The sequence below is a fragment of the Camelus ferus genome, chromosome 2, assembly GCF_009834535.1.
Source record: "Camelus ferus isolate YT-003-E chromosome 2, BCGSAC_Cfer_1.0, whole genome shotgun sequence".
Taxonomy (NCBI): domain Eukaryota; kingdom Metazoa; phylum Chordata; class Mammalia; order Artiodactyla; family Camelidae; genus Camelus; species Camelus ferus.
Genome location: NC_045697.1, coordinates 110,463,209 through 110,490,755, shown reverse-complemented (window position 1 = coordinate 110,490,755; position 27,547 = coordinate 110,463,209). Strand labels below are relative to the sequence as shown.

Here is a 27,547-nt window from a genome sequence, read left to right as displayed (position 1 = left end):
GCTGAGCTTGGTTTCAGTATTCACTAGAGATCAGACGTCCAGGAGAATTTCCTGTTAAGTTGGCTAAATTTTTATTAGTGAATTATATGGAAAAATAGAACATTATCAACTGATTATAGGTAGTCTCTGGAAAGTATTAAATGAAAACACAAGAAAGAAAATGTCTCTGCATAGAATTAGCCATAGCAGCAATAGATGATCAGACGAAATCCCAAAACATGCTAGTGAAATTCAGCCCTCTGGTTGGCCAGTGTTGGTAATGATTGGCACCATATGGGTTTGCTCAAAGCAACTAGAAACAATTTACTCCTTTCTTAGTGAAGTTACCAAATGGCCCCCAGGAAAGTAGATGTTTTTCTCCAATTTTATTTACCCCCAAAATAAAAATCTTAAATTTAAATGTATTCTGACTTTCACAATTTCATTGTGATTGAACACACCTAGGAAACGATGCTACACAAAGACAATCCTAGCAGCTTTAAAAGTCAATCTAAACATTGTTATTCAAACATATTTGGAGATGTTTCGTGTGGTGTTCTCCAGTACTGACAGGAAACATTATGTCCCAATTACTCCACTATGATGAATTTATCGGGAAGAATGACAAACCAAAGTCTTTGTTCTCAGGAAAATTTCAGCACTCCGTTTGTGTGTGTGTGTGTGTGTGTGTGTGTGTGGTGAGGGAGGTGGGTGGGTTGTGGTATCACTGATCAGAAGGTAAGCCATGTGGTGGCCACATGGTTCTCTAGTTAACAAAATCAGAAATTGCTTTTCTAGGTCTACACATTTCCTAGAATTTGGTTCTTCAAAGAATAATTTCCATGATTATCCAAATATTGATAATAACCATATTATTTTTTAATTATTGTATTCTGGGGTAGTATTTAAATTCAGCACCCCATGCTGCTGGTGCTATTTAGCCCAAATGCCCAACTGATTAGGGCAAGTTGTTAATGAGCATAAAATTGGAATTACACAGGGTAGTTAGTTTTTCAGTCCTCTAGTGCAATGGCTCTATTCTCAGGACATCCTACAGATAACAAAGGGGGCAGTGTGAGGGTGGCGAGGAACTGGTAGGAACCTTATGGACATCCTTAGAGATCAATGAATATATCATATCTGCTTAAATATTTAAGGTAAAGAGTGGGTGGGTGATTTAGACTTTAAGATACTATGTGTTTTAGTAAAATCTCCTGAGGAAATCCATTGTGGGCATAAATCTACACACACAAGATTAAACTTCATTTAATGTTGAATATTTAAGAAACTATTACATTCTTAGGGAATGCACTTTATTACTTTACTGAAGTATTGAATATTCACTGAAACAGAAATGCAAGAGCAATAGAATAAATAAGGCTTGCTTTTTGTGACAAAATACCTTCATTTGATGCAAATTAATTTCCTTAGGGACAGAAGAGTTTTTCTTTAAAGACAGAAAACTAAAAAAAAAAAAATTAGAAACATGAAAAATGTATATTTTCCTAAAATACTTTTATTTAATTACATAACTGTTTATAAATGATATTCACAATGTGTGTGAAAAAAACCAATGGAATGTATCTTTCCACCCACACAAAAATGAAACTTAAAAAGTAAAACTTTAGGAACTAAGACATCGTAACATAATGCTTATAATTTCCTCCTACAAATTAAATAAAATTTTCTAACCTTTCCTCCAATGGCTTTACTTTCCATTTTCAAAACATCATTCCCCAAATTATACAATTTAGTAGTTCAAAGTATTTTATAGTGACCCCCCAAACTCTCTCAAAAAAGAAGTCAATATATTTAAAGATTTCCTTCACTAAAGATATTTTCTTATTGAAAAATATATTCTCTTCAGTACTAAATATGACCTACAAATTGATACTAAACATCTATGAAAAAGTGATCTAAGAGTCACAAATATTTATTGAGGATCAACTATGTGTTGCTGCCCGCAGGAAAGAATGTAAGGACAGGATGGATGAAGAACAAAACATACTCCCAATCCTTCAAGAAGGTGATGGTGCCAGAAAGGAGAGCCAGCAGCTTTACTGCAAGATCGGCAGACAAGCCAAAGCAAGGCAGAAAGCAATTAAACAGTGAAAAATGGAGATTTCTTCGCTTGGAAGAATTAAGGACCATTCACAAGGAGAGGGTCATTTGAACTAGGGTTAGTAAAGGTAGATGTGAGTATTTGGTTGTGAGAAGATGGATGGAAAAGGACAGGTTTTTAGAAATAGTGAGATCCGAAACACGGACCTGGGAAAGCCCAGCTTACCTTTTGGGGCTTTTAAGGTCGGTGTTCTGTAGTGCAGCAAAGAGGCTCACCATGTCCTGACCAAGGCTCCCGTCCTCAGCCTCATCGGTTTCTCTATCCTACTTGCAAATTCCCTCTCTGTCCCCTGAGCTTGAAGCGCCCTTTCTCTCATTCCCTCCTTCTCACTGGGCCACCCCCTCTCCTCCATCTCAGCACGTTGATTCAACTGGGTCTCTCTCACCTTTGCTTCCAGCTGCTACATGCCGGTCTGCTACCATACACACAAGGCTGGGGTTTGGTGCTCAGCCCCTGGGAGCCTCTAGTCCCGGGGGACCCTCATCTCTCAGTCATGGAATCGACTCTGCATTGTCTGTCTCCCTCCCTGGGGCTTGTTCACAGTTGTTTTTCCAGTCTGATCACAGAGCCCAACACACTGTAGGTACACGATAAATATTTACTGGTTATTGAATGAATGGAAGAAATGACCTCAGTTGACTGAAATGTAGGGTGAATGATAAAATAAATAAACCAAGATAGACTAGAGAAGCTTATAGAGGGCAAGAATGCTATGTGTGGTAGTCGTTAGTGTCACTTGCCAAATATTTCGGTTCAACATAAGCCCTCTTTTGGGGCATATAATTGCGTTAGGTAGTTAGATAAGTCGGGGGCACTGGGCAGATAAAGTGGAGGAGGGGGAGGAGGGTCCAGAAGATAGCAGTAGGCCCGCCTCCAGCATAAAGGGGCTTTGCTTTCTGTAAACGAGTGCCAGCAAGAATCCGGTTGGAACCTGACAGCCACAACTGTGCAGTAGTGACAAGGACCTAACCAGACATGACCCAGTGCTCATTGTAATATAATCAGCATTGCAGGTTAGGCCCCCATGGGTTTTTCTGTGTGCATCACCGGTAAAGACATTTGCAAAAGGGGATGAACATGACTGAGCGCTCCAGGGGCAAGAGCTGTCAATCAAGAGACCACTGCTAAGCGAGGGTACAAGAGAAGGGGGCAAACAAAGACCATTGCTACACCCCCTTGGATCAGCCCACCTCCCATTCTTGGAGGGGTGCTTCCCTTTGCTAATCAAGCCTTTAAAATCTTTTGCTACACAACGCTTTGTCTCCGATCTGAATTCTTATCTTTTGGGTATGACAAGAACTGGGGTCTTTTCCCTTCTCCTTTTGGGGTAACAATTGCACTTCCTGTCCCTCTTGTGTTGAGATGGGATCATATGACTAGTTCTAGCCACTAAGTTTTAAGTAGAAGTGACCTGTGTCATTTCCTGGTCAAAGTATTTCATTGCCAGTTCAAGACACTCCAGAGCTCTCTCTTCCCTTTGGCATGAGTCCATCAGCCTGAGTTCCTGAGCCACTAAAAATGAGCAGTCTTCCTGCTGACATGTGATGAACACATAACATGAGCAAAAAAAAAAAAAAAAAATTATTTTTATCCACTGAGATTTATGAATTGCTTGCTAATGCAGCATTACTATCTAATTTATCCTGTCCATTGTACCATGCTAAAGAATTAGATGTTTGGAACATTCATTAGGTAAATCATTAGGTGCCATTAAGAATCTCCTATTTTTTAGGGGCTGGGTGGTAAACAAGAGAATAATCTATCAGAGCTGGGTTTCAAGAAAACTAGTTTAGGCATTCTTTTTAATGATGGATTTGAAAAAAAAAAAAAAAAAAGATGAGCTGAAGTCAAGGAGAGCAACTAGGATGCTATTATAGTAGTTTGGGGTCTATATTTCCCAAACTTAGGCTCTACATGGAACTCTCTTTCAGAAGACATAAATTGATGTAATATCAGAAAAATGCTTCCATGGTAAAATAATTCTGAAAAATGCTATATATTAAATTATATTGCCTTTTAATGGTATTTGAAATATATATTTAGCCAATTAAAGTTTCAGAGAGGCTGCTAATTGGAAGGAGGTTCTTCAACTGATCTCTAGTATCTACCTCCCAGGCTCCTTTGGTCCTGTTCAGCCAGTTCTTGATTTGTGTGTGTTTGTTTAGCATACCTCTGTTAACCTCTGATAGAGTACTTGATAGCAGACTGGAAAATACTGGTCTACGGGGATGCGCACACCAGCTCGGTGACAGTGGAAATGACATAAAATGGAATATTTAAAATCTTTGAGGGAGATTTATCAGACTTGGTGACTTATTGGATTTGATGACCAGAGAAAGATCGGAAAAGACTGAGCTTTGCAACTTGGGCAACTAGGAAAGTGGTAGTATCACTGACGTTGGTAGGAAAGAAAATAGTAGAAGCTGGCGTTGGAAGACAAGGAGACAGATTAACTCAAAAAATATTTGTATGGTTCCTACAATGTGCTGAGCACTGTGCTCGGTATTGGACCACAGATATGATGGACACAGTCTATTTTCCAATGGACCTTTAAGTCCTCACTCAATCATCAATTTCTTTACTATCCAATTAACATTTCTAAAACACTAGATTCTAGAGCAGAAATTAAATAAGAAACCATTGTTGTCTTCACAGAGCCCCTAGGATGGTCATAGAGACATTCACCCATAAAAATAATTCCCAAACTTAAAGTGCTATAAGAGAAACACACTAAAACGTTGTAGGTTTTATTTTGTTGAATTTAAGGAGTGATAGTGAACTATTGGATGGAGTTACCTGTCAGGCAGCTGGCAGTCTGGCCTGGAGTTCAAGAGAAGGGTTGTGGTTAGTTAGGTGTGTAGGTTTGCAGATCATTCACTTAATTGAGAAGAAGGCTAAGTACAGTGAGTGGAGTGCAGCCAATCCTGTATCCAGGGTATGGGAAAAGGATGAGGAAAAGGAGCCTGGAAGATGAAACAGCCAGGATCCTATGCAGGCACAGAGATGGAAATGTTAACGTGAAGCGCAGGACAACGAAGATGCCCGTATAGTGTTGGTTGGCCCTAGTCTTGGGAACTTCAAGAGGCCACTGAAGCAATGGGAGAAGGAATGACCTTCTGTCAGGGGCATATCAAGGATCCAGTTTTGCAGAATAATGCAAGGAATTTGAAGAGTGAGTGATTGGGCAACAGACCATGGAGGAAATCTTCAAGGGAACAGAACTGGGGACTGGAAACCAGATCATGAGTGTCTTAGGAGCCAGTGGATGATGAAGAAATAAAATGCAATGTTAATTTGAGGGGCTAAGTAGCAGGTTTAAGAGTTTTTGTTTTTACTTTTATTTGGTATTTGGGATAGAAAAATCAAGCAATTAAAAAAAAAGTTTGCTCGCTTTATTTTATTTATTTTATTTTTAAAAGTTTATTGCTAACAGAAGTACTGGGGATTGAACCCAGGACCTCGTGCATGCTAAGCAGGTGTTCTACCGCTGAGCTATACGCCCCTCACACCCCACCCCCAAGCACTTTTCTCAAGGGAAGAAGGGACTGGCAACGCACTGAAGATGCAAGAGACTGAGTTGGGATGGATGGGACCAACACCTTGGGTGGAGCTGTTGTTACCCTTGGAAAGATTTCTTTCTCTGAGAAGGTAGGAAGGAGAACAGGGTGGGCACACATGGAGGGAATTTGACAAAGTTTCTGTTGAATGATATGAAGAGTCTGAGAAAACAAGAATGTGAAATTATGGCAGTAACTGAGTGGTTCTGAGAACCAAAAATGTCTGGGACAGTAACTAGTGGGAACGCAGCTGGGAGTCAACTAGAGTGCACTACAAATATTGTCAACCGTCGGTGTGCCGTGGGAATGTTATGTGAGGTTCCTCCAGGTTTTGCAGGACTGTCTTGTGTATTACAGGAAGTTTAGCATCACTGGCTCCTGTCCACTCAGTGCCAGTATTGTTTCCCCTGTCACTATGATAACCAAAAAAAACACTCCCATTGGGTGGGAAGGGATAAATTGGGAATTTGAAAAATTGCACCTCTTGGGGAGTGACGGAAATGTGAGCTATCTTGATTGTGGTGGTGGTTTCATTGGCGTATACGTCTATCAAAATTCATCAAAGTGTACATCTGAAGTACGTGTAGTTTACCGTAGAGGAACCAAACCACAGTAAAGGCGTTAAAAAATAAAATAAAATTGTAGTAATAACTTAAAAAAAACACTCCCATGAATTTCTGAATGCCCTGAGATGAAAGTCACTTACCTGACATTAGATGGCCTGACATTACAATGCAATCAAATCACACTGGATACAGGCTTCCCCAGTAACACTTAGAAACCCAAGATCAGAGTTCAGTAGTTTTAAAAGCTTTATTAAAGAGACAGTAACAGAAATGTTCCTAGATGTTTTTCTCCCACTGAATGAGGATATTTATACCATCCCTGACCAACCTCCATAGATCTGTTTCCAGTTAGAGCAATTGCTAAGCACACACAGCATTTCAGAGCCACATACAGTTGCACAGGAGATTAATTATTGCTGATTCAGAGACATTTTTATAGGCAATGTATGTGTAAGCCCTGATCCAAAGCCTGGTTTTATAAGCCTGGCCCTTGGCCCAGGATGTGGGGGTGGGGAGAGGCCAGAGTAAAAGCCCCACAAAGGAGGCTAAAAAGGCAATCAGAGGACTCAGCCTGGAAGAGAGGCCCTGCTCAGGTCTCCGGGCAGAGCACTGATTTTCTGCACAAACATGGCTCAGGGCTGGGGAGTGAAAATATAGCTGCTGATCTGTCCCAACAGAGTCCAACAAATATGAACAGAGAAGGCTTGTGCCTGCCCAGAGAGAGAGAAGGTCTAAGTTTAATAGAGCTCATTGAAACAGCTTACAGGAAGTAATAGTAATAGCTCGAGGCTAGACCTCAGCCTCTGCTTATCTGGCTGTTTTATGTTCCTTAAGAAATTCTTGGTAGGCTGCTAACTCATCTGATCATGTTCTCAGCCCTCCCTGTTTGGCTAAGATGGTAGGTTTCAACCTGCCAACAGCTTCGCCCTGTTCTGACTGGGTCTACTGCACCACAGTCCTCTGCTGAGCCTTGCCCCAGTGACTCTTCAGTTGCAAGCCGGGCCCATTTCAAACTCTCCTCTCACTCAAAACACTGATGGGGATCTGTCTGGTTTTGGTCCCTGCCTGTCTTCCCCAAACTCTTGCAAAAACTGCAATGCTCTGCCTTCTAAAGGTTGTTTATCAAACTGCAGCAGCGCATTCCAGCGCTAACAGCTACTGATTTGACATTTTCAAACATCAAACATAAGCCAGAGCACTTCATAAAACCCACCTAGAGTGTGAGGGAGTGCCAACTGGCTTAATTTGGGGGTTAAGCAGTGCCAAAAATAATGTAGAGCCTCACTGTTGCTTTTAGTCAGGCATAGAATGCTAACGAACTAAAGGAAAGGAAACTTGCAATGTTGTTAAGTAGGACCACATTCCAAAATCAAGGCTACAGAAAAGATTATTTATATAGAAGTAGTAGCATCTATTATACCACCTTTAGCTTTGAACGTTCTGATGGTTGATTTTGGACAGTAAATAAATTATCTGCTGATTGTTTATTCCAATCCTCTAGTCTTAGATTAAACTGTTAAGATGCATGAATTTCTAAAAGTCAGCTATCAGAAAATGAAAAGAAGCTAAATAATAATGAAATCATCATCTAATTAAAAGAAAAACTGTATAGTGTATTTTTCATTGGAAATGTTAATCATCACTAAAGCAAACAACATAACAAGTCAAACGATAAATATACAGAGTTTTAAAATGTATATGCTATCTCATAATTTTAATATATTTTTATATATTTAAAAACTTTTGAATTTAAAAAAGATAGACTATTCACATTTCACTTAGAGTGAGCAACCAAAAGAAATTTACATTTCATTACTAAGTATTCTCTGGCATATGATTCAATTGTATTAAAATTCTGAAACGGAAGCAGCATTTAAAGGGCCAATATACTATTTCCATCAAGTTTTTCCCTCTGCCCACGTCACACAGCTCTCTCCCATCTCCCGGGTTAGTACCTAGACTACCCAGTTTAGCATGTTTCAAAGGGTTCTGTATTGACCTCTCGATGCCCCAAATCTTGCCAATCTAACAGATGTACAAAGAGTGCCAATTTAGTAAGATGGCCCATTCATTCTGAAGGATAAAGATCATGCCTTCTGCTTTTTTTTTCTCCCATAATGTGGGCAAAAGATAAAAGCCCTAGAATCAAAATAGAACTATTGATCTCCTAATTCAAAGCCGACGCCCTCAAATATTTGTAAGTCTCAAATATAGATGTGGTAATTCAGTCACTGAAGTTGAACCATACCTTAGTACTGAATTCCCTTCAGGCTGTTCTTTATGCAGAATATGCTGGAAGTAATCTTCTATGGCTTGAGAAGTTGGAAATTTTTTTCAGGTGTGAGTAGTAGAGGGGGAGCTGGGCTATGACACCTGTTGTACATAAAACATCACATTAACAAGCACATGTACTGAATGTCAATCAAGATGACGATAATTGGAAGTATCTTACTCTGATTCACTGAGGATACTGTGTGTCAGGTGGGTATGGGAGGGACAGAGGGGTCTGGGGGATACCATTGACAAATCATTGCCATCAGGGTGAATTTCCTGCTGATGAATGTCATTCTCCCCGTTTTGTCAATGTCCTGTTTCTCTAATTCAGGGTGGCCAGATTTAGGTATGTCTAATTTAGGGCATATCTAAATATTGCATGGGGCATATTTATACTAAAAATTATTCATTGTTTATCTGAAATTCATATTTTATAAGATATTCTTTATTTTATCTGTCAACTATAATTATCTCAAGGGGTATTAAGAAATTCTAAGAAAATTTACTTTCATTCATTTTCTTTTCAAAACTAAGCATATGATGTATAGTTGTAACTTGCCAAGAAGGGACGGAAGATTGACACAATATCAAATGAAGGATGTTAGAATGTTGACTTCTAAAGACTCTAAGTTTTAGAGGTCAAGAACCTTGACCATCCAGCCCACTCCTCTATTCTCACCCACCACTGATGTTCTAGGGAATGGTAGGGACTAAATTCTTTTTTTTTTGAGTAAAAATTAGCAGGTATAAATGTCTCAATTTTTGGCCAATACAAACTCTTCTCTCCTATTATCAGGAATGGAAGATTGACCAAACCATTCCTTTAGGTCACTTCAGCTCAGACAGCTCAAATAACTGCAGTGGGTGATGGTGAGGCACATACACACAAACTATGGCCATTACGCAGATGGCCTGCCAGGTGGAGACGGGGCATCAGTGCAGTGGGTGTTCATAAGACAGCGGACATGGGTACCTTTAAAAGGAGTTTGTACACATGAGTTCTTTTAAGCTTACAAATTTACTAGACGATAGATGTTTAGGTCCACTCTGGTTTTGATATATTATTTTTACTATAGAACAATGGCTTTTACAGTCCATTTATTGAAAAAATAGTCTGGCTATTCTTGGGATTTCAGGAAAGAGATGAATGAATGACATTTTATGAGATTAAAAAGGAGAAAGAACCAGGGACGTTATTCTAAGGAGAAAAGGAAAGGATTCAATAATTTCTGAAGAGGAAAAGAAGGAGAAAGGAGTTTCAAGAATAAGAAGATATTCTTTAAAATATATATAGGAAATATGTATGAATAAGGAAAAACAGAAATACGGTGATAATAATGAGGTATTGTCCTATTTAAAGAACATTAGAGGGAGAAGCAAGATGGGGAGTAGAAGGACGCTTATAGCTCACCCTATCCCACAAATGCACCAAAACTCACACCTATGGGCCCACTCAGCCAACCAGAGCACCTGCCGAACTCCGACAGAACATCGCCCTCTTCAAAAGACAAAGACGCCAAAAATCTGGTAGGAGAAAAGGAAAAAAGAAAGAAGAAAAAGCAAAACAGTACAGGACCGGTCCCACAGGGAGGGAGCAGCAAAGGAGGACTGGCACTCTTTTGCTGGGTCTCCCCCCTCCAAAGGAGAGGCCAATGGGACGGAGGGAGAGCCTCTAAGGCTCAGATCTGCCCCGAGCACCCCTTGACCAACAGAACTGAGTTAAATGGGCACAAAGGGTCCCCACGACACCCAGCCCGAGATGCAAGCTGGTAGCTGGGGGCAGGACAGGTCGCCTGAGCCGGGCGGAGGACTGGGGTGGCTGCACTGAGGCAGCCCCGGGGGACTGCAGGGTGCTGCGCACCGTGGCTGGGAGGGGATACGGAGCAGAACAACCTCGGTCCCCCATAAATTGTGAAAAAAGCAAAGCAACATGCCTGATGTGCCCTGGGGGGAGGGGCGCCATAGCCTTTGTCTCCTCAGACCTGCAATGCCATTACTGGAGCTTCTTGCGAGAAGAGAGGCGAGGCACAGCCACAGCTGCCATCTCCTCCTGTGCGCAGCGCCCAGGCGGGGGGGGGGGGGGGGGAGACCTGAATCTGCACCCAGGGGGCTCCGCAACCTCCTAGGCAGGACTGAGATTTGTTTACAACCCGAGGCCGATAGGATCTTTCTGCTCAGAGAACCTGCGCCACCAAGACAAACAAGGAGCTGAGATTTGGCATGGAGCAGGGGCAGGGCCATTTCATGGTCTTCCCCAAGCCCGCCTACGGAGCGTCCACCGGAGGCGGAGAGGGCAGCTGCACAGAGCAGCGGAGTGACCTGCACCAGGAGAGGGCAGGCGGCCCCCCGCCTTCCTGGCAGGAACGCAGCACCTGACCACAGTGCTGGGAGGGGGCGTGATCAGCCCACCTGCCTCACTGGAGCGCAGCATCTGACTGCGGCATTGGGAGGGGGAGTGACCTGCCCGCCCACCAGGTAAGAGCTCAGCACCTAACCCAGTGTTGGGAGAGGGTGCGATCTGCTAGCCCACAGCCACTGGGGGCAGCATAGACGAGGGCACCAACAGAGGGCCTCTGGAAATAGCAAGCTGAGTACGCAAAACAAGGTGAAGACACAAAGACCTCTCGATAAAATCATTAAGAGCACACAGTCTCCAGAAGTAGATAACTGATACTCCTTAAGCCACAGTGCCAGAGAGATATGAGCAATATAAAGAAGCAGAGGAACCACTCCCAATTAAAAGATCAAGAGAAATCCCCTAAAAGCATGATCAAGGAAATGGGCATTGATGGCCTACTAGATCAAGATTTCAAAAAAGGAGTGATCAAAGTACTGAAGGAACTAAAAGAAATAATGTTTAGAGATATAAAATATGTCAAAAATGAAATAGAAGCTATAAAGAAGAACCAAGTAGAATTAGTCAACTCATTTGCTGAGATGAGAGCTGACCTAAAGGCTGTGCAAAGCAGGCTAGATAATGCAGAGGAACGAATAAGTGACCTAGAAGAGAGGACAACAGAAAGCACCCAATCAGAACAGCTGAGAGAAAAACAAATGAAAAACAACGAAAACAATATAAGGGACCTATGGGATAATATAAAGTGTGCCAATCTACGCACAATAGGGGTTCCAGAAGGGGAAGAAAGAACAAAGGGGATTGAAAAGATATTTGAAGAAATCATGACTGAAAACTTCCCAAACCTAAACGAATCAGATATCCAAGTACAGGAGGCTCAGAGGGTCCCAAACAGGAAGAACCCAAACAGACCCACACTAAGACATATCATAATCAAGATGGCCAGAGTCAAGGATAAAGAAATTATCCTAAAGGCAGCAAGAGAAAAACAAAGAGTGGGTTACAAGGGAACCCCCATAAGGCTCTCAGCTGATTTTTCTACACAAACACTACAGGCCAGAAGGGAGTGGCAAGATATATTCAAAGTCCTGAATGAAAAAAAGATGCAGCCTAGGATACTCTATCCAGCAAGGCTATCCTTTAGAATAGAAGGAGAGATAAAGAACTTCATAGACAAGCAAAAACTAAAAAGAGTTTAGCAACACTAAACCCATGCTAAAAGAAATATTGACAGGTCTACTCTAAATAGAGAAGAAGCAGGATGCTACAAAAATGAGAAACTCATAACTGGAAAGAAGATAACTGCCATGAATTACAAAAAGAATAAACACAAAATTGTAAAAGAAGACATCTAAATCATTAAGAGTGGGAGAGGGAAGCAAGGAAAGCCACTGTGGAAAACAGTATGGAGATTCCTCAAAAGACTAGGAATAGACTTACTGTATGTCCCAGGAATCCTGCTCCTGAGCATACATCCAGAAGGAACCTTACTTCAAAATGACACCTGCACCCCAATGTTCATAGCAGCACTATTAACAATAGCCAAGACATGGAAACAGCCTAAATGTCCATCAAGAGATGACTGAATAAAGAAGATGTGGTATACTTATATGATGGAATACTACTCAGCCACAAAAATCGACAACATAACGCCATTTGCAGCAACATGGATGCCCCTGGAGAATGTCATTCAAAGTGAAGTAAGCCAGAAAGAGAAAGAAAAATACCATATGAGATAGCTCATATGAGGATTCTAAAAAAAGCCAAAAAAAAAAAAAAACCCAAAATAGAAATACAAAACAGAAACAGACTCATAGACATAGAATACAAACTTGTGGTTGCTAAGGGGGTGGGGGGTAGGAAGGGACAGACTGGGATTTTAAAATGCAGAATAGACAAACCAGATTATACTGTATAGCACAGGGAAATATATACAAGATCTTGTGGTAGCTCATAGCGAAAAAAAAAAGTGACAATGAATATATATGTGTTCATGTATAACTGAAAAATTGTGCTCTACACTAGAATTTGACACAACATTGTAAAATGACTATTACTCAATAAAAAATGTAAAATGAAAAATAAATAAATAAATAAATAAAACAGCAAAAAAAAAATATATATATATATATATACAGAACATTAGAGAAAAGATGTTTCCCTAAAGGGTGCTCTTAGCAAAAGACCAATTCATAGAAGTGCATTATAATACTGAGACAGGAAGGAAGGGGGCAGGGCACAGTCACTAAAGGAATGACACAGCAATGAGCACCAAGATGGCAGAGAAGTCAACTCCCAATAGACCTTGAGGCCCAAGATGCCAGGAGAGTCAACCTCCAGTGGACTTTGATTTTCATTAAACACATTATAATGTACTCGCATGGTTAATGACATACCCACGGGCGCCATGACAGTTCAGAGGCTAACCATGAAAGGTTGAAGAGAGGGCAGTGGTCCAATTCCTGGGAATCCCCACTTCTTTTCCAAAGTAATTGGAGTAATCCTCCCACTTGTTAGATATAAAAATCAACAACCCCTCACCTCATGGTCACTCTCTCTTTCTTGCCTTCTGAGACGGTCCGCACTCTATGTATCTACTTTTAATTTAACACCTCCCCCCCCACACACACACAGACCTCATGGCCTCTCTGGCCTTTGGAGATGGCCTACACTTGGTGTATATAGTGTACATCTTTCTCAATAAATCTACTTTTACTCACCAGTCCCCTGACAGCATGGTTCCAATTTCAGTTACCAAGATATATCAACTGGATGTAATTGCAAGATTATCATTCAGTTCATGCACACACCCAAAGTGTGCAGTTGTGTTGCCTCCCTGTCTCTCAGTGACAAATCCACAGGGCATTTTATAAAAATAGATCACCGAGAGAGAGAACTGGCCAAGAAAGATGAAAGTGTAGCAAAGAAAGGACGTATGATACCAGGGCAAGTAAAATTCGGATCAGTTGTAAAGGAATTATAGAAGAAAGAGCTGACAGGAGGAATGCTGACACTGTCAGTACTTGAAAGACCAGATGTGCAGCCAGAGAAAATTGGTAAAGGCAAACTTATCAACATCAGTGAAGAAGTGATTGTGATTAAAAGGATGAAGACATCCCAGAGGAAATGATGCCTGCTTAAAGAAAACCTTCACCCTAAAGGAATTCTTGGAGCTACGTCACAACATTCTTTCACTACAGACCTTTGTCTCCAATCAGAATTCTTTTCTTTCGAGTATGACAAGAACTGGAGTCTTTTCATTCCCCCTTTGGGGAGACATTACCACGCCCTGACCTCAGGTAAACCACACTAGTACTTCCTGCCATGGTGTGCTACATACTTGTCATATCATCTTCATAGACACACAAAAACACACTGGGAGACAGAATAGATAATGAAAAATGGAGAGAATAACTGCTTTGGCAGAAAATACCAGATAGAGAAAATGAACATACTTTCGAGTCATCAGCTATTGTGGGTAAGTTTGGTGGAGCCAATGTGTCCAGGCTAAAGGTGAGATCTTCCTGAAAGGTTTCAACATGTTCTCCATTAATATAGATATTAACCTGAAAAATATTACTTTTAAGCCAGGAAATGGTGAGGGGGGTGAGATTTTATGAGCAAGTACTTCTCTTCTAGCTTAGCTGGAAGACAAATTGGTCAATTCTTTACCCTCACATTAGAAGTTCTATTTTTGAAGATTTTATGGAACTACCTGGAGCATACTGCTTTGCCACTCTATTTAGTGCAAAAAAACAAAACCAAACAAACAAAAAACATAACCTGCTTCCAACTTCTCTTTTCTTCTGCTCTGGCAAGCATTCCTCTCTCAGGAGTACCTTCCTCTGCTTGCTGTTGATGAAGAGAGAGTGACAATGAACTCTAGCTGCTAGTCTGGGGCAAACTAAGTTGAAGAGCACCAACAAGTGTGGACCTGCGACTGACACTGGAATCAAAGACTCTTTGTTTCTTGAGAATTGATGACTGGTGGCTGCGTCACCAGCACAGCTCCCTGGAAAAGCATTTCCAGCTTCCTTACGCCGTCCTCCAACAATTGAATCAGATCTGAGGCATACCTGTTCTCAGGTGCCAGGGCCTCACGATGGAGCTTTTTGTGTCAAAAACAACATCTGCTTCATTTTTTTATCAGGTGTGTTGAGCCTGGCTCATACACCAATGCACAGTCAACTCACATGGTGGCAGGGAACCTAGAATAGCATGTTTTTTTTGAACTGACTGCATTCGTTTATATGGTTATATGTGGGTGGAACCATATCTCCTTTTTCTTTGTGTCCTAATGCTTAGACAGCCAGTGCCTGCAATATAGAAACACTCAGTAACTGTTGTGCCAAACGTAAGAGTTTTATTTACTTGATTTGCAAAGCAGTTACTCTTGACCTTTTTCATGACCAGTGCAAGTGCTGTGAGAACTGGAACCAAGCTGCACAGAGTAGGCAGGCAATAAATACCAAGACGCTCCATCTACACAGATGGCAACACAGATGGCATCTTCACTCTCATCCCATCCTGTCTAGCCTGCTTAAAATTACTGCTTAGTTCTCCTTCCTTAAGGTTACCAAGGTGAAAGTAACTAATTAACTGTGCCGCTGTCATTTTAATGTACAGACAATTCACGACTTGTTCATGCTTCTCACCATTGCAAGCTCTGGGCAAAACTGAGCTCTCCTGAAATAATAGGTTTCACTTATTTTACAAGGTGATCAGGCAAAAATGGATGCAGCCATACTGAGTGCTATCACCAGGTACTTACCTACGGATTCTCATTCAGGATATGCTTCTTCCAAATGTTAAGAAATATGCAGAAGCAGAGGCATTGACTATTTACTCTGATAAACTATCTTTCAAGTGTTGCCAGATCTCCATCTTTGATACCTATGAATTAGTTTATAATCCATTGCCCTATTGTTTTTGATTTCACAGTGGCTGATGAGAAGATTAAGAGCCTCGATCTTTTCATTAACAGGTGAAGAGGAGGCTTCTTTAAAGCAAATGATTAAAGTAAGTTGTAAATCCCTTTAAAAAATTAGCTTTATACTCATGCCATACATTGACTCATGTCAATTTGTTATGGCCCAAATTTCTAATAACTGCATAAAAAAATCTGCAGATGACATTGGCTGGTGATGCCATGCACTCCTTTTCCATCATGGAACATTTCCATCATTTTCTGTGGTCAATGAGATTGGATCATCTTGATGATGATCTAGTTTCTGTGATATTACAGATAACTGAAAACTTGGCAGCCATATTGCCAAAAGTCAAGCTGCCAAGAATCCTGCCAATGAATTCATTAATGAAAAAGATTATATTCTGTTATTGTACTTTCTCAAACTCTAAGCAATTTGCTTTTCACAACAGAGGGCAATTCAGGAAGGTGACGGTTATAATCCATCACTTAGTGGATTATAAAGGCAAATCCAGAAACTCCTACACAGGGTGTATTTTCTATGGCCTTTGACAAAGATGGAGTAATTCTAAGAAGCTTGTTTTTGAGAAGAGCAGAAGTCTCACATACTTCCATTTGGAGTTTAAGGAGAAAATAGAAAGGGGGAAGAAACTGTTTTAAGAGATAGTGGCTTACAAGTTTTCAGAATGATTGAAAAAACAAGTTCTCTGATACAAGAACCAAATGAATCCCAAACAAGGTAAGAAGGAATGGATAGCTACACAACAGGGTGAAACTGGAGAAGACCAAAGACAAAGAGAAGCCAGGAAAGAGAAGATGCCTTATCACTCAAGGACTGCCAAACTGACAGCTGATTTTTCAGGAGCTATAGTGGAATAATCAAGTGCTACAACATTCAGCCTACAAATATTCCTAGTAAAATTATCACTCAAACAAATATAGACTCATTTTTTAAGCCTTCATTTTTTAGGAGAGTTTTAGGTTCACAGCAAAATTGAGTAACACATACAGGGAGGTTCCATTTACCCTTTACCCTCCCACATACACAGCCTTCCCCACTATCAGCATCATCCACCAGACTTGTATCATTATTACCAAGGATGAACATCATCACCCAGTAGTTTACATTAGGGTTCTCTCTTGGTCTCATACATTCTATGAGTTTGGACATATGTCTTATGACATGTATATATCATTATAGTATCATACAGAGTATTTTTACTGCCCTAAAAATCCGGTGTTTCACCTATTCATTCTTCCCTTCTCCCTAACCCTGGCAACCAGTGATCTTTTTACTGTCCTTATAGTTTCAACTTCTCCAAAATGGCATATAGTTGTAATTATACAGTATGCAGCTTTTACAGATTGGCTCATTTCATTTGGTAATATGCATTTAAGATTCCTCCATGTCTTTTCATGGCTTGACTGGTAATAATATTCCATTGTCTGATATACCACAGTTTATTTATCTGTTCACCTATTGATGGATATCTTGGTTGCTTCCAGGTCTTGGCAGTTATGAATAAAGCTGCCATAAACAACTGTGTGCAGGATTTTGTGTGGACATATGCTTTCAATTCATTTGTGTAACTATCAAGGAACATGATTGTTGGATCGTATGGTAATAGTATGTTTGGTTTTGTAACAAACTGCCAAACTATCTTCCAAAGTAGGTGTACCTTTGTGCATTCTCACCAGCAATAAATGAGAGTTCCTGTTGTTCTACGTCCTCACCAGCATTCAGTAATGTCAATTAAACATTCAGTTAACCCAAAAGAATACAAAAAAAGAAAAGACAAAAAAAAAAAAAACAACCAAAACCCAGAAAGGGTGCAACAAATAGCCAAAATATGATGGAAATACATCAGACTATATTGGCAAACACAATATGTGTAAACTGACTACTGCAATTAAAAGACAAATGTTACCACTTGGAATCAAACAAACATACAAATTCAGTTGTTTACAATAATCCCATTTAAAGCTTAATGACATAAAAGCAAAAGCATTTAAAAATTTTACTAAATATATACTAATAAAAGTTAGATAATGTAGATATATTAATTTTGACAAAATATACTTAGCAAAAGAAAAGCATTAATAGATACAGAAAAGGATTTTTTTTAAAAAAAAAAGAAAGAAAAATCATTTCTACATAATGAAAAATGTTAAATTCGTAAGTTTGAAACTTGTATGTATTTCATAACATAACTTCAAAATCTATAAAGAAAAAACTGAAATAACTACTATGAGAAACTGAAAAATCTACCGCTGTGGTATAAGATTGTAATACAGTCTTAATACAACACAATACAATAGGTCAAATAGCAAAAAAAAAAAAAAAAAAAAAGTCAGAACATAGAAGACCAAGACAATGCATCAGCAAGCCTGAATTAATGGCTACATGTGTATATATGTATGTATGTGTATATAATAAATACTATATATATACATACATACAATTTTGCACCTACCAATTAGGGAAATATGTATTATTTTTAAGCATACAAGAAATATCTAGGAAACGAAACACATACTAAGGCATAAGACAAATCTCAACAAATTTCAAAAAATTCAATATCTATTGTGTCATTATTTTACCATAACAAAATAAGGTTGGAAACCAATAACAAAATAATACATAAAAAAGTACATTAAGAAATTTAAAACTACACATCTCATGAGTAAAAAGGAACAAACAGAATTTAGAAAATAATAATGAAAACTTCAGAGATAATTAAAAAATTTTATTAGAATGCATGAAAAAAATTCAAGTTGGACTAAGAACATAAATACGAAAGGCAAAACTTTAAAAATTTTAGAAGGAAATATAGGGGAATAAATGACCTCAAAATAAGTAAGAGTTTTGTTAAAAAGACACCTAGAGCAAATCATAAAGAAAAACTTTGATGAAATGAACTACATTAAAATGAATAATTCTGTTCATCAATAAATCCCATAAAGTCATAACCTGGGAAGAAATTATATGTGATGTATATACCTAGCAAAGGATTAGTTTCCAGGCTCTATGGAAGTCAAAAAAGAACTCAAAGAACTCAGATCTGTAAGAAAAAGACAGACAACCCAAGAGAAAAAAATGGGTGAATGATGCAAATGGTTATTTCCCAGGAGGGCAACAGGACTGGGTATAAACATATGGGAAATGCACATTAAAACGACATGAAATACTACTTTGCATCAATCACACTGGCAATAATTAAAAGTTGGATAATGCCAAGTGTTGGGCAAACTTTCACTCATATATTGCAGGGTGAGTGTAAATTAATACCATGGAAAACAAGTTGGCACTAGCCAATAAAGCTGCACATATCCAATGACTCAAGACGTTGACTTCAAGGTAAATACCTAGAGAAACTTCTGTTCACTAGTACCGGGAGATATGCAGTGCTGTTCCAAGCAGCTTTGTTCGTTAAGAGCAAAGTGGACAAACAAGTAAACGAAAACCTGTAAGAGTTGCAGTGTTCTTCTACAACAAAAGTAAGTTTATAAACTATAGCATATCCGTAAAATAGAATGTTCTAGAGTTATGAAAAATGAATGAATAATCGCTACTTGCCTCAACACTGATAAACCTCAGAAGACAAATTTGAGGGAGAAAAACAAGTTACAGAAGAAAACAAACAGCTCGAGTCCACGTGAAGTTCAAAATTACACAAAAGTAAACAATAGATTGTTTAGAAATATGTACATAAGTGGCAAAACTATATGCACAAGCAAGAAAACAATAAACATGAAGTTCAAGTATATTACTAGCAATCTGAGAGGAAAGACTGTAACTTACACTTCTGTCTACCTGCCTCTCTCACCACCTCTACCACATAGACATAGTTTAGCAGGGAACGCAGAGCCTCGCAGACTGCACACGGAAAACAGCATCAGATAAGCTGGTTTGTGTTGAATTTCACTGCGTTTGCTTCTGCTTTACTCTCTGACTTCACAAAATATTTTGTTTTCCAAAGAGTCAGACTGTAGTAGAAGGAAAGGACTGACAATTCTCCAGTTTCTCTTCTCTACCCTTGTGTAGGACTCTTCGGGCTACCAACCTTCCAGCTATTTTAGCTGCACTAAGAACAGCTACCTTGAAGAGTTAGCAGCATCTTTTCAAAACACCCCCTCTGAATCTTTGAGATGAAAAAAACAAATCATTTAATTTTTCAAATGGCCTGCTGGAGACTCTCATCGGACGGATCCACTCTGAATTTGGATTAAACCACCCATAACCACATTCATGATGAGTATAAACTTTTTGCCGTAAGCTTCATTTCAGTAGCTGAATTTCCAAATAAAATCTGAATCACATTTGAAAGAACCTATTTTGTATGAACCAGAGTTTCTAAATGTAATTATGAGATGCAGACTTCCAATTACGAGTCCGTGGTCCAGTTTATAATTATGCTGTAAATTTCCTTTTGTATAAATCCATATTTTCCTCATGTCTACACTTCTTAGAGCCACAATTTTCATGAAAAAAAGTAGCTTCGTAAGATGAGGAAGTTGGTTTCTCAGTACTTTATAGCATTAGTATTTTATGCAAAGACTTTTTAGGCCTTAATTCTAAGAAAATAAATGAAACTTAATATGAGCCAAGCAAAATACGCTTCTTTCTTGGATTATAATGCCTTCTTACATCCTTGGGCTCTTGATTTTTAAGATAGTTAGGATCTGGTAGGTAACAAAAAGAAAAAATGAAAAAAGGAGAATTTCTCCCAACAGGTAGTCATGAACCCCAAATAAACTGGCCTGCAATAAAGCTTACTGATGCCAGAGAAAAAAAGAGAACTACTTTTTTTTTCAAGATTGCATGTTTTAGTGTCTTTTCTGCCACTCTAGTCAGAATGTGTATAAGTTCTCAGAAAGATGCAAATTAATTCCTTTATGTAATTGAGCACTTGTAGTTAATAATTAATGTAACCATCTAGTTTAAAAGTCTACCGCACCCACTTCTAGAAAGGCCCGAGGCAGTTTACATATTAACACACAGTTCAAAGGCACACTATTACGTTTAAGTACTAAATGAAATAGATTCTAGAAAACATAAAGGAGTTGATGCTATCAAGGACCAGTCCTGTTCCGCCTCTTTTGAATGGCTCCCCGCCCCAGACACTACCTCCTCCCCGCACTCTGAAGTGGAGGCTGTTTGTTCTCAAATCTTCCGCGTAACCACAGGGACTGGCCGGGTCCGTCCGGCAGAACCAGCAGGACAGGGACATGGGCCAGGGTGTGCACTTTGGAGCCTAATTACCTGGACTGGGACTATGACTAGGTACCTTGAGCAAATCATTAAATATCTCAGAGCCTCAGTTTCCTCCTTTGTAAAATGGGGGGGTAATAATAGGACTTACGCCATAGGTGAGAATTGAATAAGTTTAGCTCATGTAAAGTACTTGGAACAGAACCCGGCACACAGTACACGCTAAATACTGCTGGCATGCGCCCACTCGATATTCCTCCGATCTCCTGTGAAAATCCTTCTTTGAAACTTGGGCCTCTCACGTGTACTATCCTCCAGCCCTTCTTAGTGCTCTTGTGTGCATCAGAGATTTGGGAACATGGCTTATGATTTTCCTCTCCATCCAAAGTCTCCCTCTTTAAGGCTCACATGAACGACCCTTCCGATACCTAGCACCTTGGCTTCTTCAGCTCCCATGACCTGCATCTCAACACAGAGATCAGCAACTCATCCCTTCCACCTGTAAAATCTTAAACCATCCGGTTCAGCTTTCTTCCCACAAGCTCCTATTCTCCTCACCACTCCAATTATACCCGCGTATCCATGTGAATTGTGTCTCAGGCCCTATTCTTTACTGCACACATTAGACCTTCTGCTTTTGCTTCCTTTCCCACCTCGCTCTGGTTCAACAACTCCAACCTGGCTCTTTAAACAGTACCTCCAACTTCTTGCTCCTCTTGCTCCTTTGTCCTTCTGCAGTACTTACCCACATGTGGATCAATCCAGTCCTCTGTGCTCCTAAAGTCACACGAGGTAAGTCGTTCAGCCTTGTGCACCGGAGCTTCTAATTCATGGTCTCCGTCCTTCCGAGCCCCCAGAACACAGCCTGGGAGTCTCCCCCATACCCCTCTCCAGCCCTGCTTTTCTTTGCCGACTTCCTACCACTATTCTCTCACCCCTCATATCCAGTCAACAAGCTCCATCTAAACTATGTCATAAATATCTCTTGAATCTAACAGCCTCACTTTATTCCTTCTCTCCTTCTCATCCCTTCTCATGATCGCTAACCATCTCCTTCCCCTCCAAAATATCCTCCTTCCTGCTGCCATCAAGGGGCATCATGGTCTGTACATCCTTCATATCCTTCAGTAACTCCCACTGCCTGCATAGCTTGACCCCAAGGCCCCTGTTCAGCCCTCCCGACTCCTTTCCCGATTCTTCTGACCCGAATCTTACACACTCAATTACTTGTGCTTCCTCGATTGTGCCCTAGTCTCTCAGACCCTCATGCACTTTCCATCTATATCTGCTGGTTCTGCATCCATGCATTCAACCAGCCATGGATTGTTCAGTACAGTAGTATTTACTATAGAATCTGCATGTAAGTGGATCTGTGCAGTTCAAACTCTGGTTTTTCAAGGGTCAAGAGTAGTTCGGGAGACTTATCAAGACTAACCTCTCTCTAAACCATCCATACCACGCATGCTTGAAAGTATAATTAAGATGCTATCAAAGCAGATTAATGAGTCTCTCTTACCTTAAACTTTTTGGGGGGATAAAGGAAGAAAAATGGTTTTAGAACAGGAGACTTAGAAATATAATGCAAAAGAAGTGACAAAAAACATTAGGCTTACAAATCTGGGGGCCCAGAAAAGAGGGAAGGGGTTTCCACAGACCTCTGCTCACTTATCATGCCCTTCTCACCTCTATCTAGTTATATGTTGACATATACACTGATCTGTTTCTTGTTTAACTGAGATTCCTTCATTACAAAGTGTCTTTGTTGGGGAGGGTACAGGTCAATGGTGGAGCACATGCTTAGCATGCACAAGGTCATGGGTTTGATCCCCAGTACCTCCACTAAATAAATAAAATAATAATAATAATAATAAAATAATAATAATAATAACAATAACAATAATAATAATAAACCTAATTACCTCCTCCAAAAAACCAAACAAATCAAAACCAAAACCAAAACCAACCAACAAACGAAGTGTCTCTATATACATAAAAACCAAACATTAGTGGGTCGACAAATGTTGAAGTTGTTTTTCTAGTAGGACCTAAGGATTTTCATCAGTGCATCCTTTACCCAGTCTTAGGATGACGTGAGTACCAAGTAGTATCTAAAAGAAGTCTGAGAGGAGCTAGGGCACCATTTTTAGGCATGGACAGAGATTAATGACCTTTTGTTGTGACATAACGTTTAAGTCTAACCTTAATCACAAATAAAATGGTAGGAAGGAAATCTACTTATTGCAAAGTGGACAGACAACAATTAGAAGAAAGACCCACAAAAGTAACAAACAGAAATACAGAGAAGGCATTGAACATTTGTGGGCTGCATTAACTAAGAGTTGAAACTAGAGCTAAAATATCTTATCAAATTTTATGGTGTGTAAAGATTAAGTTGATGGGACCAAATATCTTGAGATTATTAGACATTTCAACCTTTTATAGAGAAATATAATACTTATAGAGAAAAGTTCAAGGAACAAACGTGCAGTTTGATGATTTATCACAAAACAACACCTACGTAGTCACCTCCAATTTTACCTGAGAAGGTTTCCTCCTGCTTCTGCCAATCACCACCATCCTCAATACAGGTAATCGCTATCTTGACATTTATGAAAACCATTTCCTTGCTTTTCTTTGTAGTCTTCCACCGAAGCGTGCATCTCAAAACACTAGTTTATTTTTGTCTTCCTTTTGAAGTTTATATAAACAGAATTAGAGTACATCAACTTTTGTTCCTGACTTACTTTATTTAACATTGTGTTTGTGAGATTCACGCATGTTACTGAATATCACTGTAAGTTGTTCAGCTACATAAAGTATATACTATGCCTTTTCATTACTATATAGTATTTACATGAAGATATGGACTTTTTTTTTTAATTGAAGTACAGTCAGTTACAATGTGTCAGTTTCTGGTGTACAGCAATGTCCCAGTCATGCATATGCATACATATATTCATTTTCATATTCTTTTTCATTAAAGGTTATTATAAGATATTGAGCATAGTTCTCTGTGCTATACAGAAGAAATTTGGTTTTTTAAAATCTATTTTTATATATAGTGGCAAACATCTTTTTAACTTATGAAGTTGATTCATTTAAGGGAGAGAAACAAGAAAAGTTTCTTAAATTCAATGGAGAGCGCTGATTCTGATTGATCTGGCAGAGGCGGAAGATGCAGGGAGAACTGAGGTTTCTTCCCCCATTTTTTGCCCCTGGAGAAACACTTGAGGCCATGCTCCAAACCAAATAGCTCTGTCTTCTGTCATGAAGGAGGAGCAAGGAGACAATGGCTCTGTGGGCAGAGTGTGTGCACTTGGTATGACAGAAAGAGCATGTGTGTTCAGTTCTAGTTGTTATTCTGTTAATTCTTGATATTAACTTTGACATATTTGCTGTGTTTTGGCCATAAAACCCAAAAAAGTTCTATTAATCACAGACTATTTGATTACAAAAAGGGTTGCTGCTTTGGGTTGGATCAGGTTATTGTTCAGCAAATACTCAGCCCCCTCCACCTCTCTTGGAATGAAGTATGTTTTCTGGTCTTTGAGCTTGGCCATGTCACATGCTTTGGCCACTGGGAAATCAGAGGTGTGATACCAACAGCACCTCCAAATATGCTTGAGTGTTGGACTCAGACTCTTGTGTTCTAGTGATCTGCTGGGGACAAGCAAGCCTTGGTGGCCTCTTCCCTGGAGCCCCAGAATGAAAAATGTGGAGCAGACTTGAACCCATGTCACAGCCCAACCAACCCACAACTTGGAACAGAACTGCCCAGCCCAGCTAAGCCTACGTCAGTCTAGCTGCAGTTGACCATGTGCTTGAGAATAAATGCCTATTATTGTGAGTCACTGAGTGTGGAGCATTTTGCCATTACAGCAGTAGATGGTTTTATAGTTGTAGTCAGAGGTGTAAAGGTCAGGTCATTATCACTCCATCATAGTGGACTTGGCTCCATTAACTTCATTCTGCATTTGCTCAATGAAACCTGAGAGTCTGGTTTCAAGATTTCTTTTTTTAGTGCAAATTCTAAATACACAGGGGACTCCTACCAGACCCCCTTGGAATTTGAGGAAAGGGCTGATAGGAGATGGGAATATTTATCCTCAGGTTTAGTGGAGAGGAGCAAGGATCAGTAACGGACTTCTTGCCAGAGGTACGGTGAGCAAAATGGCAGAAGACTCTTCCCTGCATCCAGGTTAGCAGGTACGCTGCTCTGGGCTTACTGAGAAAGGGAGGAGACACCCTACTTTGGTTGGAAGCATACAGAGAGTTAGAGCACAGGTAAGTTATGTTTTTTAGCAGCTAACTAACTTTGTTGAGGTCAACAAAGCTGTAACCTAGGAAAAGTTCAACTTTAGAGGTAAAAACTGCATGGAGAAATGGTAAATTTCATATCCTGCTGGTAGGAGTGTAATTTGGTCTAAACACTTCAGAGAACTTGGTGTAATTAGAAGTTACTTTGGAGAACAAGCATATATTACATAAAGTTGAAGATGCTTATCTCTTAAGACCCAGTAATTTGGTGCCAGATATGTCCCAATAGGACTCAACAGGACTGGGGCCACACCAGGGGGGCATTTTTGTTCATAAGAATGATATAAGGGAGGGTATAGCTTAAGTGGTAGAGTGCATGCTTAGCATGAACAGTGTCCTGGGTTCCATCCCCAGGACCTCCTCAAAAAAATAAAAATAAATAGTAAATAAATAAGTAAACCTAATTAATCTTCCCCAAGAAAGGAAAAGAAAAGAAAATTTTAAAAATTAAAAAAAAAAAAAAGAATGATGGAGAGTTTACTGTCAGGTAGTAGGTGGGAGCGAGGTATCCCATTTGTCCTGCACCTTGAAGGCTCATTCCATTCAAAACAGAACTGTCCAAGGTCCTCCATGACATCAGAGGTTCTACTAGAACACTCACGCAGATGAGCAGCCCGTTTATCCAAGACTATAACATAGCTTTGCTTTAGGTATAAATACCAAAATATTTTTGTAAGATTTTAATATATATAAATTTCCCAGGGATGCAACTTCTAGTAAAGGGAAGACTGTATTTCATCTTGCTCAGAAACTTACCAAGAGTTTTTCACGTCACCAATAGCAACATCACTTTCGAGGTTTGAGTTTCCAATATCACGAGCCTCTGTGAGTCTGCATTTGCAGATGACTTCAGTTTGTCTCCTAATGCACTGCTAAGTATCTGTGGCCATTGATGTATTGAAATACCTGTTATTTGATTCATTAGTTTTCTTGTATTTCTACTTTATATCACAGTAAATATATTTGATTTTTCTAAATGTGTGCAAATGAGTTAAATTACTTACAAATTTCATTTCAAGATAGTAATAGAGGTGATACAAAATATATTTGTTATGAGTACACTGAGTGTCTCAGTATTGAGAATTACTGCCCTAGATAAATTCTCATATGCACCCAAAGAGACAAACATAGTCCAGAACTGTGGTCTCCAATACAGTGGTCATTAACCACATTGATTAAAATTAAGTAGTTAAAAGTTAGGTCCCAGAGTCACACTAGCCATATTCTAAATGCTCAGAAGCCATATGTGGCTAGGGGCTGCAGTATTGTAGAGTACAGATACAAGACATTTCCATCCAGGCAGAAATTTCTATTGGTCTAGAATGTTAAGGCAATCATATTTATAATATCAAAAACCTGGAAACAATCTATACGTCCATGAACAAGGGAATGCATAAGTAACTGGAATGCTATCCAGCGGAGTAAGTGAATGGTTACCCGTATTGACATAGATGAATAGCACAATAATACTGAGAAAAAAAAAGACCTGTGGGTTTTGGTTTTTTTTTAGGGGGGGAGGAGGAGGTAACTAGGTTTATTCATTTAATGGAGGTACTAGGGATTGAACCCAGGACCTCATGCATGCTAGGCCTGTGCTCTACCACTGAGCTATACCCTCCCCCTCAAGACCTGTGTTTTGACACCATTTAAACATAACAATAATATGTGTGGTTTAGGGGTCAATGTATAACAAAAGTATTTTAAAAATGCATGGGTTTAGGAATTTGGGATGTACAGATACAAACTACTATATATAAAATAAACAATAAGGACCTACTGTATAGCACAGGGAACTATATTCAATATCCTGTAATGAGCTGTAATGGAAAAGAACCTGAAAAAAAAATGCATGTATATGTATAACTGAATCACTTTGCTGTACACCTGAAACTAACATTGTAAACCGACTACACTTCAATAAAAAATAAGAATTAAAAAAATTGCATGGGAAGGATAAGTCCCAAATTCAGGATAGCAGTTACCCCAGCAAGGAAGGAGACGCAATTGGAGAAAAGTAAAATGAGGACTTACCTGCACTGATAATATTTTATTTCTTTGGGTATAACGTGGGCACACCAGAACTCATTATTCTTCATGTTTTTGATGGAAAGAATATATATTATTATTTATATCTTTTTTGTATGCAAAATAGAATTTTAAGCAGAGGGCATTTCATGAGCACAGGGTCTTGTTTTGCTCACCTCTCTGTGCTTAGTCCCAGATGAGGCCTGGCACAG

At 39.5% G+C, this 27,547-nt stretch overlaps 1 long non-coding RNA gene across 1 annotated transcript in view; it reads right to left on the bottom strand.

The window, feature by feature from the left end:
- The window catches only part of LOC116659019, an 85,922-nt gene that overhangs the window by 24,889 nt on the left and 33,486 nt on the right, over nt 1-27,547 (bottom strand). Inside the window, exon 6 of the long non-coding RNA XR_004314290.1 lies at nt 8,473-8,597. This is a non-coding gene — a long non-coding RNA (uncharacterized LOC116659019). The remainder of the gene's footprint in view (nt 1-8,472; nt 8,598-27,547) is intronic.